Raw genomic sequence first — 17,134 nt, forward strand, 5'->3', positions numbered from 1 at the left:
ATTGGCTTTCGCTTGAAAAGTACGTCCATTGATCGGAAAATTATTTGTTCTTTGCTGTTTAAACCATCTAAGTAAAGATTCTTCAGTATCTTTGTGCTCGGATGATCTGGTCTGCTTGATTTTTTATGATTTTCTGTCTGTCCTTCTAAATTGTAGAAATCGTTCAGTGTTGATGCACCATATTTCGATGCAGATGTTTGTTTCCCCATTTTCTAATCCCCATAATATGTGTGACTTTTCTTCAATATTAAACACTTTCCTTTCCTTTTATGACATCTTCACAGAGATGCTTGCCTTGACTGTTTAACAGATTGATTTGAAATGTACAGTAATAAGCGTTATATTGTTGGCAGCAATCTCCAAATATGAAACAAACAAAAATCAGCATTGGACGTTATAGCCGATACATTCCTTCAAAAATGTGATAAAAATATGTTGTTTTATACAATATGTCGTAGTAAGCGATTTTTAAAATACAGTGTTTATACAGGATTTAGACGGGGCCATTAGATTTTGCCGTTATATCCAATACGTCATTAAAAGGGATGTTGCAATAAACAGTTTTGACTATAAAACACACGGACATAATTGGAACATCTTATAGAAATATTCTGTTTTTGTGTCTAAAATGAAGACAAAAAATCTGACTCTTGATGGTGTTCTCTAAAAGGGCAGTAGATTTAATGGTGAAAAATAAAAATTGAGGCAAAATGTTCCCTTGTTATGGTGAACGTAATCATTGTTGCATAATATTGCATGTTGGGTCTTCAATATGGAATATTATTGTGAATATCATTATTTGAAAAAACCTAAACAAATTAAGAATTGATTCTCTTCCTGCCTTGAAGCGTATACACTCATTCGAGTGTTGTTGACATCTGTCAACATAACAAGGGAACATTTTAGCCTTGATTTTTTTATTCTTCACCCTTGAATATACTGCCAGTTTTAGAGAACACCATCAAGGGCCAGATTTTTTATCTTCATTTTAGATGTAAAAACAGCAAGATTTTTATGAGAAGTATTATGTCCATGTATTTTATATTAATTTTGAATGTCTTTGTACTCTGTTAATTTTAGCTGTATTTTTGATTATATGTAAACTGAAGATGATCAAAACAAGGATTGAAACATGTACTAAAATTAAATGACTATTTATTATAACTGAATAGTTGAACACAGTATAGAAAATTTGGATGTATATTTGAGCAAAGTTTCCTAGTAGAAATTTCTTTATCTTAATGTTGTACTTCAGTACGGAAAACATGAATTCATTTGCTAGGTAAACGTGAAACTATGCACGTTTTATGGATACAGTTTTCTTGTCCAAAACACCATGGTGCTTCAGCTCTGATGGGCTTTGGTCTATAAAGCAACATCTGTTCAGCCCAAAGGCCTGCAGATTATGAAGTGACACATGGTCAGTGCAGTGAATCCTCTCTGCCATTATTGTGGTCTTTCCAGACCAGATCATCAGATTCGTCAGTTGTTCTCAGTGAGGCTGAGTTGACCCCCAACCAGCCCTTATTCAGGTGAATTCCCTGGCCTGGCCAGAAGTTAAATTCAGGGTCTCCATGTAAGAGATATGTTTGCTACCCATAGACTGTGGGGCAGATCCGCCTGTGAAAAATAGACTATGCAAACGCTACTGATTGTGACAAATGACCAGAAGTTAAGATAGTAGCGTAGGAGTAGCATGCTTCCTCTTTCCTTGAGATTCCTGGTTACTCTGTGGATTTTAATTCCGGACTGAGTGCTAGGACAGGTTTCACTGGGTCTAATGAGACCAACTGTGGAGCTGTTGGTACGAGAGGAAGTGGACCCGATCAGGGAACCCAAACAATACGGCTGAGGTTATCATCATACTGATCATGTAGTGTTCCAGTATGTGCAGGCCATCTGATTGGACAGCAGCCCAAGGTTGTAGTGAGCTGGTGCACCATGTGTATTTTATTTTTTAAAGACTTGTGCCGTGGGATTTCTCTTTCTTTCAGTGAATAAAATTTGTAACCTTGCCTCGTAGAACCACATTTCAAGGCTTCCAATGTTTAGCACAGGGTCTGGGTCTCAAGTCCAACCTTCCGACCCATATATCAGTGCGGCAAACATGTAGTCTCTGACCATTTATGATCCGGGTCCTTGCTTAGATGGTGGTTACGTAGAAGTTTCATCATTTAGATGAAGGTGCTTCGTGCCTACTCGATTCTTACCTTGATCTAAATATACTCGCCACTGTTCATTCAAGATTCGTTTAAGATCGACTGTTCATATTTTATTTTCTCTTTAATATCCAGGTAGCCTTCTTTTTTTCTTTATTTAGTTTGGTATTAATATCCAGTAGAGAACACTAGTGTATGATGGTTATTCCTGTAGTGGAAGGTAAGTTGCTACATATACTATTAAACATTTATGGATGTCCTTTGATACATCCGTCCACATTCCACATAAATTATGCTATTTATGAAGTCTCACTGCCCACAAGCAGATCTAACAGGTGCATGAAAGGAAGTTGGTAGCTGTGTGCTGTGCTGTGCAGGTCTGGTCTGGACTGTCTGTAACTGTTGTTCTAAGTTAGGGGGAGGGATGGGGGACAAACCACAAAGGAGTCTACTAATGATCTTAATTTTTTTTCCCCTCCAAGGATTTCTGACAACGCAGTCTCTTGGATCTTCTACAGGATCTGGGAGTTTCAAGCCTGGTTGCTCACTAAGTAGAAGGAATAATTTAAAGAAAAAAAAAGAATTGAACAGAAATGTTATTACATTCCCCTTTTTTCTTTTTCTCTACTTTTGAAGTAGATTTGGATAACGCTGAATTTCTCAGTTGGAACCCTGTTTTATTGTTTCCTGTGCTGTTTAATGTTCACTTTTTCTTCTCTATCTCAGATATGTGGTTCTATTGAATGTTAAGTTTGACATACAAAGAATGAACCATTCCAGATTTCTAAACGAATAGAAAAAACATGCAGTTTATTAATCATGAAGACTACGTTTAATGGGTTTGGAGGTGTACAGTATAATGTACTGTGTGCTACCGACAGAAGAATAGAAGTGAAACGTTTGCACCTCGGCTTATTTGCAGGGGTCTGTTCAAAGCAGTTCATACTAATTTCTGTGATTCTGCATCCAAAATATTAACAAATCTACACATAAACAATTTAACACAAATTCATATGAAAAAGAATATCTCTGATATAAAAAAAAAGATATCTTGGGCATACTTGTAACGTGAAAAAAGAAAGGTACTAATTTTGAAAACTAAAAATCAGTTTACTACAGAAATGTCATACATTATTTTATGAGACCTCGTGGCTGTTAAACCTGAAAGAGAGAAATTTTAATTCTGGATAATTTTATATCAGTGTGATTTGTGTGCTGGAATTCAGTCTTAAAGTATGATACTTAGTTATTCACTGCACACGTCACTTTCATTCATCTCGTCTTCACTGTCAGATATACTGTGAGCAGCCGTAACTACAGGGGTGTCTTCAGGAGTAGTCATTGCTTTCCACATAACAGAGTAACTCTTGGCAGTTAAGTCACTATTACTATCTAAAATGTCTGAATATTCAAGCACTTCAGAATCATTCTGTCCTGAAATTGGTCTAGCCATTGAAAGAAAGCACACGCAGGAAAAGAATAATAAAAGTATCAGGCGTTCGAAGTCTAACCCCAACATTTCCACTTCTGCCTTTTCACTTACTTTTTACATTTTTCTTTCAGGCCAGCTTATTTTCTGGTGGAAATGTTGCCATTCACGTTTCACGTTGCCGTTGGCCATTAACTGCCATGATGATGAATTGTAATTTCTGTACACTCAAATCGCAAGGAATTGTTTGTACTCATTACTGACATGTCTAAAGGAACATTTTAGTGCAGAGATTCCATTGTCTACAACTCGTTTTAACAAGAGTGTAATTGTTGGGGGTTTGAATTTGAATACCTTATCTATATAAAATTATGATTCAAGGAATAACCCACTAATATGTGAAATACCAATGAAGCAGTAAACTTATTACAAAAACAAATTATGTTCATAAGCCAAGCAAAAGAAACTGATCATTTCACTGACAGCTTCAAAGCATCACAGCACAAACATTCTCGATCAGCAGAATTGATTTATCGAAAATAAAAGTATTTTGTTGGACTGATTGATTGATCTGTTGAGTAAAATGCAAGCTAATACTTTAGTCACAATTCTCTGTTGCCATCTATCAGTACCATAAATTACTGAAACAGCTGAATACAACATAGCGTGTCGTCACCATAACATCAGTGCGCTGAGTACAAGAGGGTTAAGAACATGAAGATTAGGCTGTTAATAAGCAACTGAAAACTTTTAACTGGCTCAGGAAATGTTTTCCTAACCTATAGCCAGGTATGGGATGCGTGAATGTTTCACACGACCCAAGAATAGTCTTGACGTGGGCTTCAGTGTGTTCAGTGGCATCTCCAGAAATTGTGCGGTAAACAAAACTACTGGGATTTAGTGCCAATAACATTGTTATTGCTTCCTGTAAACTTTAGTTACTGTGGATTTTGAGTTTTCAGTTTCTTGCCTTTTTCTAAATTCATTTCTGAAAACAGTATAATGTTGGTCCCTTGTTCAACTTTGTTAATATTTCCACCATTAATTGTAGTGTAGTGAACGTTTTTGTCAAGGCCAACAATGTGACTCTCACCTGCTTTTAACTAGGAAGATATGGAAGCATTCTACCTTCTTTAAAAATGAGGTTTGAGGCTGAAGGACAGAAAAGGCTGTAGAAAACATGAAAACAATATATTACCGTGGCCTCACAAATTGATTTTTATTAGGTTCAGAAGACGACTCTGTGACAAAGAGACAAGACTAGGACTAGTACTAGAATGTGGAGAGACAGCTGATCTGTATTCTTTCTTATAATTATTATTTCCCACTGGATCTACAGTATTTCCTACCGTAATGATCCTTAATGGAGAGAAATAACGTTGCCCAACGTAGGCGAACATCTTCAACTATACCCTAGATAAAATAATAGTGTGATAGTAACAAGCATCTTAATAGATAAAGAGTACTTGAATAACAAAAACACAAGTTAAGTTAACCAGTAAGTTAATGGAATAGTGGGCCCTCCCCACAGTGATCACTGCACAGAGGCTCGTGGTATTAACCCGCTATTCGACGGTTACCAGAAATCCACGAGGCTGCTCACGAATATGGTAGGGGTTTGGTATAGAGAGGTGATTGCTCCCCCTGCAGTGCAAACTGCTGGCTGGAGCCTGAGGATTTGCCAAACGTTCGCGAGGCTACTCACGAAGGTAGTAGTAAATTGGTATAAAGGGATAATTACTCCCTCACCAGTAGTGACAGCTGATCTCCATGGTCATCTCGGATGCTCTGAAATTTTGACCATATGATGAAGGATTTAGAGTTGAAATTTACAAGATATTAATCGTGTAACTGTAAATAGGTACCATTATGAAACATTGTTATGTATTGATGGCATACATTCAGATTATTAAACAAATATGAATAAGACTTACGTACAGTGTGCAGTGAAAGTGAGGGATCATAAGATGAAAACTTACAAAGCTATGTCGAGCCATGCTAGCCACCGTCGGTCCTCATCATGTAAATTGAAAAAATCCCCAATAGATCTGTTGATTATTCCCTTGACTCACTCAGAAGTAATGTGCTGAACAGTCAGGTTCAGCTCTCGACAGTCAAAGTACAGGGATGGTGGCTGGTTGCAAACAACACTTTCGGAGTAGAGAGCTGCATTTTCCATGCCCTGTTCTAACTCGATTGTGCAGAACCTAAGTCTTTTGTGGGAGATCAGAACTCGAAGGGGAATTCTTATTAACACTATGAGGCCGGACGTTTCATGATGGCGTCCCTACCCTGTGCTGGCGTAATTTAAACTCTCGGAAAAAAAATCACAGTTCTGTCAGTTTTCACATTATAAATTAACAAATTTATATACATATTGTGCAAAGAGTGGGCTATCCCACGAAAGCAAATAAAAAATGCTTACCTTCAGCATTGGAAAGAAACTTAGGCTAAAATATTGGTCCATTCTGATATCCTTGTTCACGCACTTGAATTTCTAATTCACTAGAAAAGTTTGGTAGATTTTAGTCACTGAATAACAGAATTACACATTGTTATTCCCAATACATAGCTTTGGTATGGTATCACTCAAAACATTCTCCTATGCAAAGACCTATGTCACATTTACAACAATATATGGTTGTCATTTTCTTCACAGCACGACCGGTGTTATGTTTGGACTTGTCGTAGCAAACCTTGCACGTACGTTGTGCGTGTCCTTCATTCTTCACGCCTACTGCAGGTATTCTGTGTGAAAAATGATCTCTACCTACTAACCTTCCTGCAGGCCTGTTCACAAGAGGAATATCTTGTTTCCATTGTGCTCCCGTGCTTCTCACCTCCCTTCGTCTTTTTGCGATTGGTTCTTCTGGTGATATATCTGATGATTCAGCATCCTAAGGGACTTTTATACTTTCATTTTCTTCTTCACGATCACTTTCATACAGATCAGAATCTGAATCGTTCACAAGTTCCGTAATAATCTGTTCACTTATCCGTGGGCTGTATGCACGCGTAGGATTTCCTTTATTTGTACAAGGTCCAGGATCCAGATCTTAATAATTATACAGTATAAATCGACTACTTGAGAGATGATTGCAGCCTGTTGCCTCATTACACTTTCATTCTAAATCTGTGAAGTCATATAGTCTATCATTAGAACACACGCAGATAAATTTGAGCTTATCTAACCGGAGCGTGCGAGGAGTACGTATGTCAGCAATTACATAAGATCTGAGCGCACGTGGCTACGAAACATCGTCCCTAAGTTGCACCACCGATCACTATCGATCGACAACACCACCTAACGATAGTAAAGGAAATCGACAACACGTCAAAGCAAAAACTAATTCGATAACATGAATAGCTTTCGAGTGGCTGAATTTCAAAGATCATGGTAGTAGTATTACTAACAGCGGCACTCAGGCGCACGCCGTGTGGTAGTAATATTACTACCGGCGGGCGCATAGTGTTGAACAAGGGCTACCAATCAAGAAAAGCAGCATCAAGCCATCTGAGTGCCAATCCTTCATTCCAGCCTTTGAGATAAGCTTTTGGGCTGTTTCCACCAAAAGTGGCCATGACTGCTATATCCCTGTGGATTGAGAGGAGCAGATTCAGGGAAATTTTGCTGAATACTCAGATCAATTATGTTGTCTGCATGTCCATGGAGGTTCAATGTGACTTCTACACCACTGATGATCCACATGGTTTGAGTAACGACTGTATCGTGTGTTTACTATTCAACCAGATTCAGGAGTAATACTCAGCCGTGGAATAGACCAACCCTATGTTTTTGATTGATGTCGTGTGGCCTCCAGAGTGACCTGGTGCATGTCTCTCTAGTTGTCGCCCATGAGCGACCTGCGCGTCTGGATGTGAGATGATGATAACGAGGCTGAGAGAGGGAGAGCTTGGTGTCGCCACGTAGCCTACTTCTGGCGAATAACACCAGGAGGTTTGTTCAAGGCTTAACGTCGCCATCTGACAGACGAATCACCATGCCCTCACTTCATATGAAGAAGAGAATGATTGGTTCTCAAAACATGTACGTAAGGACATGTATTACAAAATAAACGGGTTTGTTTTATTATAGTATCTTCAGTATTGACGAGGCAGATTCCAATTAAATTCCTGGTTCACAGGATTGAGATTAACAGTAAGTAGTCAATATGGACCAGTATACGTCACAAATATGGCCGAATTAATATATTTGTTGAAGCAGAGCCGTTATTATTTATTGAAAATGGAGCTAGTACAAGGTGCTCATTTACCTTGATGATAGGAGCTCAAATTTTTCTAATATTTCAAAGCCTAAATCTAGAAATATACAACAAGAATCTATTTTTTCAATTATTTTAAAAACTGACGACTATGTCGGGATCACAGCTGCAAGTTTTGGCATTGAATACTTACTGCATGATAAGTTTTAGTGAAACAAACTATCTAGTCAGTATGGATTTCCAATACTGTTTTTTTGTTTTGTTTTTTGTTTTTTCACATTTTGTGTCTTATTCTAAACAAATTGCACATCTTGAAGACAAATCATATACACTTGTTTGGCACTTGTTTGTTCCTTTCCAATTCAAGAGAAAGGTGATCAGTATCCACACTTATGAGTTCCAAATTATTTTTCACTACTGGGACGGTAGATGAGCTCGTCTGATGCTCGAGTAGCGTGGAGCGCACCTCATGACACTCGGCCACCTTAAATTCAGACGCTCCTATTAAGGTTTCAGTCGCTCAGCATTCGTGATTTTGGACTTTTAAAAACATTTTGACAAACTATTCTATCTTCTCGAAAGTGTTTTCATTCATTTTGAAACAATTTGTCCATATATCTAGCAACCTTTTGCTGTATGCTTGTAGAATTCACAGTGTTGAATCAAACGTCACCTTATACAACGTGTTAAAATGCTGAAGTCCAAAGCTACACTAATCGTTAGCCATGTGGCACCGCGCTTGTAGCACCACAAGATGGCAGGGCAATTGCATCACCCAGTAACACCACATTGAGGTGAGACACTTGTTGTGAACTACATATAGGATGGCTGCTTACTTGTACTTCCGCTTAAAACAATAATCACCACCTCCTTCCTCATGGCTGTGGCATATTGAACACTGTTGCCGGACGTGTTTTGAGAAAGTACTTTAATTTTTAAACTGTGAAAGTTTTGTTATGTTCTCTGGCCGAATTATGGTTCCTAAACTATAGATGTATTCTCTGTTAAAAAATCAGAATAATTTGTCGTGATCACTGCATGGAAAGTAATCTTATTTGGCAACGTGGATATTATTTCATTTGCTGTGAGCTTACATCCGGGAGATAGTGGGTTCGAATCCCACTGTCAGCAGCCCTGAAGATGGTTTTCTGTGGTTTCCCATTTTCACACCAGGCAAATGCTGGGGCTGTACCTTAATTAAGGCCACGGCCACTTCCTTCAAACTCCTGAGCCTTTCCTAAACCCCTCGTCGCCATAAGACCTATCTGTGACGGTGCAACGTAAAGCCACTAGCAAAAAAATTATTTTATTTACCAATATGATAATTATTGTAGTATGAACAGTCGCCAGTACAGCAAGAGTTACTAAAATCTCTTCTTACATCTGTACATGTTCCAGAAACGTTTTTGTGATATAATGTATAAAGGAATTTAACTACTGCTAGGATGAACCTCATTTCTGCAGAATGTTAGTGTGTAATGCGTTCCAACTGAGATTGCCAGCCATCGTAACTTTGTCAAAGTAATTAAAGTGCACGCCCACCAAGTCTCGCTAACAGTATCATCCCTTGAGTGTGTGTGTGTGAGAGAGAGCTAACAGAAAATTATTAATGACCCCAGCTTTTTTCTAGGTCACTAGTAAATGGCAGCTTCAAGAGAACAGAGTACCCGAGGCTGAAGAACCGGTCATGTACGTATCATAGTGGAAGTTGTAGCATTTGCCTTTGCTCGCCGCTCACACGTCTGTCCGCCCGCTCGCACAGACCTGGGAGCGTTGCCAGCAGGGTGAATGTGTTCAGAGCAGTGTTCAGAAGAGACTCCCCCCTCCCCAGTTAGAACAAGTCCACACAAGTGAAGCTGCCTTTTTTTCTTTCCTTCTGAGTGTTCATCTTGATTTACAAAGATAATGTGTTTAACCTCTCATTTTGGAAATGTTTTGAAGCTCATTTTGGTCATTGATTCAGGAAGATTCTGCAAGCACAAGCATAATCAGCTTTGCTGCTTCTTATTATAGAAGAAGAAACAACCAAAACCAAACCCTAAACCCTTTATGCTACAGCTCTAATTGGCCTTGGCCTACCTAGCGAGCGCTGCTCAGTGTGAAGGCCTGCAGATTAATAGGTGACACATGAGCAGGACTAAACCTCTTGACTTTGTAGACAGAGTCCCCTGTCTCTATCATGTAGGTCCTCGGTTGTTGTAATATATGCTGAGTAGTCTCTGAAGCAGCCCTCAGATCCAGGTAATTCCCTGACCTGGCTGGGAATCAAAGCTGGGGGCTTCTCGTAAGAGACAGGCTCGTTACTCCTAGACTGCAGGGCTAGCAGAAGAAGAAAAAGTTATATCAATCTGTATTGACCAATCTTAATAAAGTTTAACATAAAATCCATGTCAGTCATTGACTTGGGAAGAATCTGCATACACAAGTATAATTCCGTTTATTTTTATAGAAGTACAAAATAGCATAAATATATTAAATTATATAAAAGTATTCAAGCTCTTTAGATCATTTCAAGGGTGAAATTACAAGCATTTTGCCCCAGTGTGACAGGAAGAGATACAGATCATCCCTAGTGCACTGTCACTGTATTGCCCTACAAAGGAGGCTTTCAGTGGGTATCTCAATACGATGCACTATCAGTCAGTGTTTTGGAAAGATGTCACAGCCCAACTAATGAGCTCACTGCCACATGGGAAAAACATTGGTACATACCTGCCAACCCTTCCGATTTACCCAGAAACTTCCGTTTTTTAACTCGTCTTCCGATTTTCCGATGTATTTCTATTTCTTCCTATTTTTTTTACCAATATAACCTCCAGTACGGTCAATACTCTTCCCCTAGGTTGAGGATAATTTCTTATGTGCTTGTGTAATTCACCCAACCTCATTTTCAAGCGTATTTATTTGATGCTTTATTTCCCGAGTGTATCATCCATCGCATTCGTGTCAATCGTGTTTCCTGCTCGCTACAGCAGCACGTGTGCTTTTCAGCTGGGGATTCAGGACGGCAATCTTCCTACAAGCAAGAGAGGCTAGTGCGCGCTAGAGACTCAATCGGGACGAAAGAATGAGTGTCTTATTGTGTGGTTCATGCACTATTAACATCAGTTCTGTGCATTATTTCGTTGAAGTTGTAGGCCACATGTTTTTCCTAGCGGTTCTGTGCTTTTCCCCGTGTCATAGTCGTATGTTAATAATGTATGAGGCGTACCGATCTGCTTTGTATGTGGTAGTTTCGCGTATTTCAGTGTATTTTTGTTCATTCTTACTTCATAATTTTAATGAGTTGAATGTATTTCAGAGAGTTGTGTCTGTGACAGTTTCTGGTATTTTCTCTTCACGTTATGGCCAAAAAAACATAACACGTTATCTCCAAGTGTTCAGAGACACCTATAAAATTAAATTTTCGTTCATTTTACAGTCTAATAAACAAAACTATTATGCGTTTCGTTGCGTATGCCGGTGTGATATAAATACAGTGGAACCTCGATATCTCAAACCACCTATATCTATATCTAATCCCCTCCATAGGAACTTAGAATTTTCCATTCGGAATTGCTAGGCGGGCAATAATTCCATTGTGGAGATTTATCTCCCGTATGCAGTTATCAGACTGTGCCTCTTATAATGGGCTTCTGATAAGTTCACCTGCATACACCCCAGTGTCAGAGGGTAGGGTCTGACACATCCTACTCTGATGAGTCTAGTGTCAGACCTAAGACAAAACGCTGGTTAATAGAGCAAATGCCTGAAAAGCCTTACATCTGATCTGTTTTTGACATGCTCTATTGGTGAAAAATATCTAATCCCCTCCATGGGAACTTAGAATTCTCCATTCGGAATTGCTAGGCGGGCAATAATTCCATTGTGGAGATTTATCTTCCATATGCAGTTATCAGACTGTGCCTCTTATAATGGGCTTCTGATAAGTTCACCAGCATACACCCCAGCATCAGTGGGTAGGGTCTGACACATCCCACTTGATGAGTCTATTGTCAGACCTAAGACGAAACGCTGGTTAATAGAGCAAACGCCTGAAAAGCCTTACATCTGATCTGTAATTAATTGACACCAGTGAAACAGCGAAGCCTTGCCGATTTTCCGATCACTAGAAGTTCAACTTTTTCGGTTTCCGTCATATTAACATATGAGTAACAACACAGTAAAGGTTTCCATATATTCCATGTAATTTTAAAATATTGTGAATATATTTTGTATTGAATAGGTGGAAACCTTTACTGTGTTGTTACTCATATGTTATTCTCAGTTCAATACGGACCAACAACATGAAATTTATGACCCGTCATATTAGTTCCCAGCTTCACTGTAACCCTTTCTTTATTTGTTAATTGTCCCTCAGAAACCACAAGTGCCATATTGCACAGTTAATGTTGCATAAAATTTGAGTTACAGAGTATCTTTTGCTTCAAGGGAGGAAATGTTTGCTTCGAGAAATTCGTGTGACCGAATTTCAAGTAATGGAGAAATAAATACACACAAAGAATAGGACAAACTTTCAGAAAATTTAAGTTACTTTGAGATACTGAAAATTCAAGTAATGGAGGTTCGACTGTATGTATGTGTCGTGTTCGTATGTATGCGTCATAAATGACAGTGAATAGGTACAGTATTTTCTTGCAACCATTTCGATGTTTTTTTTTAGTTTAAGATTTTAAATTTAATGGTCAGTTTACATTGTAACTGTAGATGTGTATGCCTTTTATCCTGTCCTTTTTTCACTTAGACTGTGGCACAATATATGTGATGAAATCCAAGAATTAAAAAAATCTTCCCATTTTTGATTTCTAAAAGTTGGCAGCTAGGCTGGTAATTTCATGATTGAAAAAGCATAAAGAGCATGAATAATTTATTACTTGCATTCAATGAAATTAAAGTACAGTTCCCTTCTGGAAACTTTATTTTTTAATGATATATTGCTTAGGTCAAGGTTGTAGAGGAGTGGCAGGACTCATATAGACCAGGTCTTGCTTAAACTTATATATGGAAGTTAGAGCTTTACGATTTTGACATTTTGTTTCTGAAGAAACATTAAATTTTAAACATGTCGCAGCCTAGCTATAACAGCAGAGTATGTTCATTTCATGTGGAAGGATGTGGGTTTGATTCCATGTTAGAAATTAAAAAAAAAAACTGCAAACTGAAACGGGACTTCTTATGGAGAGGAACATGGCCCTTGAGTTCACTCAACCTGCACAAAAAAAATAGGTACCAGATTAATTCCTGGGCGAAACGGCAACCGAGCGTCGAAGTTACAGAAAGTGGGAGCCTTTGCTTCCTACTTGTTCAAGGGCCTTCACGTCCATTGCTTTAATATTGAATATAATAGGTGTTCACACTGGTATTTGAACAAAACCACACGACTGAAGGCCTAATTATAATAATTTCAGGAGAACTCTGTAAAAACTGTGACTAAAGGAAACCATAGCTTAGAAATTGAGGATTAATAGAAAATTGAGCTATTATTTTTAAAAATATCTTAAATAGATCAAAAAGAACATATCCATCATAGCCAAGCTTGGTAAGGGAATAATGTTCAAGAGTAACATGCACAGGCAAGGATCAAATGATGAACACGGATGATGTGTATATAGTTGGCAGCCTTGTGTATATAAATCGGTCGTCCCCTGTTCATTTTTATCAAACAGGTTTACATAATTCTGCTTACCTAAGGGGATAACCCTTTATGACCTGCTTGTTCAAAGTATATACTCTAAATATGTTAAAATGGGGATATGTCAACATATATTTGTAAAGTATCAGTGAATGTAAAGACAAAGAATAAGATTGAAAATTTCATCTTACATCCCTTCTGTTTTCTTAACAGCAAGGAAATAGCAGGTTATCACATCAGGAAAAATTAGTATAGCTCTTTGAGTGGGAACTTTGTAAAGTTGAAAGTCTGAATAGGTTTGCTTTGATTAATAGTGCCATCTGTAGTTGCTTTGCCAGTACTGTGGTGCAGTTGTTTAGTACTAATCTTCTTTGCCCAAGAACCTTTCTTGGATACAATTACAGCACCTCTTTGTCTCATGACTGCCAACTGTTAAAGGGCTGTGAAACTTACTCGACTAAGTGACTCCTCACTCATCATGGCTTTTCATGTGGGGAAGTCAGGGGCTTTTATTGAGTTGTTGTTCGTTGATGAATATGTTTAGGGGAATAGAAGATATCCATAATTGAATTTTGGTAGTAATGAAAGGAGTCAAGAGAGGTATTTGGTGAAAGTTACTTGCTTATGATATAGTGGTGTGGGGAAAGGATACTGTAAAATGTAAATTTGTGTCCTCGTTGCGAGGTGGTGCAGCTCTTTCTTAGGGACACCCTACGTGGAGGTGATCTGCTTAAACCATTTTAACTACATACCAGCCTTCCTGTCCATCTTAAATTTCTGGCAGTACCGGGAATCAAAATCGGACCAACGAGTACGGCAGCTAATAGCACTAACCATTATGCTACAGAGGTGGACATGGACTCTAAAGAATTACAAGAACAATTGGATATACTGAATGAAAAAATTATGAAACTCAGTGTGGAGAGGATACCAAAAGGGGACAGAGTAAGGAAAGGTATCGTAAATATTGGAGGTCAGAACCTTGAAATTGTAGACAGCTTCAAATACTTAGGAAGCGAGCTATTGCCAAATCCAAGGCTGGATATGGAGATCAGTATAGAGGTGCATTCTACTGGTTTGTACAGAATCTAGTTTGGAAGGAGGAGGTACCAAGGAAGTGTGATTAAGTGTTGTACAAACTGTCCTGTACACCTGTATTGACATGTGCATTGCAGAGCTGGGCAGTGACAAGAAGAGAGGAGAGTAAAATTCAAGCTAGTGAAATAAGCAGCATGATAGGAAATGTGATGAGAAATCAAGATGTCAGGAAGGAAATTGGAGTAGAAAAGTTGAATGACAGAATTGAGATGAAAAGACCGATATGGGTTGAACATGTAAAGAGAATGGAGGAGGGAAGAATACTGAAGTAGATGATACAGACCAAGTTTGAGGGGAAGAGTGCAAGACGAATAGACTTGATCAAGGCCGGCATAAGAACGAACCTGGAATGGAACAGAATTATAGAAGAAGAATGGTGGAGGGCTGGAGAAAGGTGGAGAAATATTATAAAAGCCCCCAACCCACCTGGAACTGGATAGGGGGAAATGACGATTAATAAAAATAATTCCATGTGGGTACTACCTTTTTAACTGTGGAGGGTTAGGCTGGGGGACTCGTCAACTCACAGAGTACATCAGTTATAATGTGCTTGTCTTGTGCCAGACATTGAGGACATTGTGTGCGCAGAATGTGATGCATAGGGTCTTTTTGCGGTGAAGACTGAAGAAAGTATAGTGTTTGCCTCTCTTTTTTTTAATGTGTATTTAAATGCAAAGAAGAAGAGAAAATGTTGGGTTCATCACATAAACACTGTGAGTCGTCATTGACATCTATACGAGAGGATCCTTTGAAGTGTTTCTCAATTGACTTTGTAATCAACATCTCCAATGTCCCATAATGGTGGATTATGTTGTACCTCACCTGTCAACACTTCAGTATCCATGACTAAATAGAAACTTTAAAACAACACAACACTGAAGCATAAGAAACCATAGTAATACAAGAGAGAGCCAGATCTCACATGAGAAGAACGTCAATTATGCACCCGTCAGGCTGACTCCTTTCTAGGTTTCACAAAGTTGTGACGTCAATCAGGAAGACTATATGTGCATTCTAGCTTAAATACGATCATCAAAAGTCAACAGTCATTGAAACATCCATGAATAAATGTGTTCTTGTCTCGTTTGTTAGGATCTATTGGCTCTTTCTTGTTTCTACAATGTTTTGTGATATTTGAAGCCGTCTCTTCAGTTTTGACACAGTTAATTTATAACTGTAAGGTACTTCAGTCTGCTGAAACTAATTTTGAATAAATGAATTTATAAATACTTGAAAAAGAAAACATAGTTACAGTAAAATAATTATATCTGAAAAAGAAAGAGCTTAATTAAAATTCTTGTTGTTTGAGTCATCAGTCCATAGACTGGTTTGAGCAGCCCTCCATGCTACCCTATCCTGTGCCTACCTTTTCATTTCTACGTAACTATTGCATCCTACATCTGCTCTAATCTGCTTGTCATATTCATACCTTGGTCTATCCTTACTGTTGTTACTACCTACACTTCCTTCAAAAACTAACTGAACAAGTCCTGGGTGTCTTAAGGTGTGCCCTATCATTCTATCTCTTCTTCTTGTCAATTTTAGGCAATCACAAAGTTTACACAAGGAGTAATTTTAATACCACCTTTTCAATACATGACGAGAATAATGGTTTGAAATAAATTTAGCCAAATCGATCTCTCACCAATTAGATTCAGTATCTATTCATTCGTGATTCGATCTATCCGTTCCACCTTCAGCTTTCTTCTGTAACATACATTTCGAAAGCTTCTATTCTCTTTCTTTCTGAGCTAGTTATCGACCATGGTTCACTTCCATACAGTGCCACGCTCCAGATGAAACTCTTCAGAAACTTCTAATTCCTATATCAATGTTTGAAGTGAGCAAATTTCTTAAGAAAGCTCTTCCTTGCTTGTGCTAGTCTGTATTTTATGTCCTCTTTACTTGTGCCATAGTTAGTTATTTTATGACCCAAGTAACAATATTCATCTACCTTAAGACTTAATTTCCTAATCTAATATTTCCTGCATCACCTGTCTTCGTTTGACTGCACTCCATTACTTTTGTTTTGGACTTATTTTCATCTTGTACTCCTTACCCAAGACTTCGTCCACACCATTCAACAGCTTCTCGAGATCTTCTGCAGTCTCAGATAAAATAACAGTATCATCGGCAAATCTCAAGGTTTTGATTTCCTCTCCTTGGATTGTGATTCCCTTGCCAAATTCCCCTTTGATTTCCTTTACTGCCTGTTCTATGTAAACATTGAAAAGGAGGGGGACAAGCTTCAGCCTTGCCTCACTCCTTTCTGGATTGCTGCTTCTTTTTCAAAGTCCTCGATTCTTATCACTGTAGACTGATTTTTATACAGATTGTAGATCATTCTTCGTTCTCGGTATCTGATCCCTATCATCTTCAGACTTAAAAAGCTTGTTCCAATCAACATTATCGAATGCCTTTTCTAGATCTACGAACGCCATGTACATGGGCTTATCCTTCTTAATTCATTCCTCTAAGATCAGACGTGAAGTCAGGATTGCTTCAGGTGTTCCTACATTTTTTCTGAAGCCAAATTGATCTTCTCCCAACTCAGCTTCAACTTGTCTTTCCATTCTTCTGTAAATAATACGTG

At 38.3% G+C, this 17,134-nt stretch overlaps 1 protein-coding gene across 3 annotated transcripts in view; it reads left to right on the plus strand.

The window, feature by feature from the left end:
- Sf3b1 (splicing factor 3b subunit 1) overlaps positions 1-17,134 on the plus strand; it is a 127,614-nt gene that overhangs the window by 49,793 nt on the left and 60,687 nt on the right. Inside the window, exon 2 of one of the 3 annotated variants that reach the window (XM_067158904.2) lies at positions 9,442-9,500. The exons of 1 other annotated variant lie outside the window; for it this stretch is intronic. The gene's annotated coding sequence lies outside the window, so the exon portion shown is untranslated. Of the gene's footprint in view, positions 1-8,140; positions 9,501-17,134 lie in introns of those variants that run through there. One more of the 3 variants, XM_067158903.2, reaches the window with a different exon arrangement.

Source organism: Anabrus simplex, chromosome X (genome assembly GCF_040414725.1).
Source record: "Anabrus simplex isolate iqAnaSimp1 chromosome X, ASM4041472v1, whole genome shotgun sequence".
In the NCBI taxonomy this organism is placed as follows: domain Eukaryota; kingdom Metazoa; phylum Arthropoda; class Insecta; order Orthoptera; family Tettigoniidae; genus Anabrus; species Anabrus simplex.